The following is a 473-nucleotide window of genomic DNA, read 5'->3' as shown; positions in this document are numbered from 1 at the left end:
GTTGAGATGATAATGAAAAAAAAACTATCCATACAAAATGACTGAGATGGATCTGCTTTTCCTTCCATTGTGTTGCACAAGCATTTTATGGTAGATCAGTGAAAGGGAGTGGCCAAAAGCATGTGCTGCCTGCTTACCTCACAGCCCAGTTAAGCTGACCACCACACAGCCTAATGCATGAGCCCAGCTCTCCTCACCTTGCATAAATTTCTTCTTTATTCTTCTGTCTTGTGCAAGTCCTTGTTTGTGTGTAGAAAACCTTGCCCTTTCACGAATCCGGACTTCCACTCAGAGCCTCAACTTCCTGCTTGGTACACAGGATGCTATGGATTAAAAGTCCGGATTTTTGTCCACAGGCATCAATGATTTTGCCTGGTAACCTTCAATGTTTTTCTATGTTAGATTGATACTTCCTTTTAGGTCAACCTAATGGCTTTTGAAATTAGTGCATGTGAGCATTTTGGTGTTTTCCC

The sequence above is a fragment of the Penaeus monodon genome, chromosome 22 (assembly GCF_015228065.2).
Source record: "Penaeus monodon isolate SGIC_2016 chromosome 22, NSTDA_Pmon_1, whole genome shotgun sequence".
Taxonomy (NCBI): domain Eukaryota; kingdom Metazoa; phylum Arthropoda; class Malacostraca; order Decapoda; family Penaeidae; genus Penaeus; species Penaeus monodon.
The sequence above is the reverse complement of the archived record's forward strand: the minus strand, read 5'-3'. Positions refer to the sequence as shown.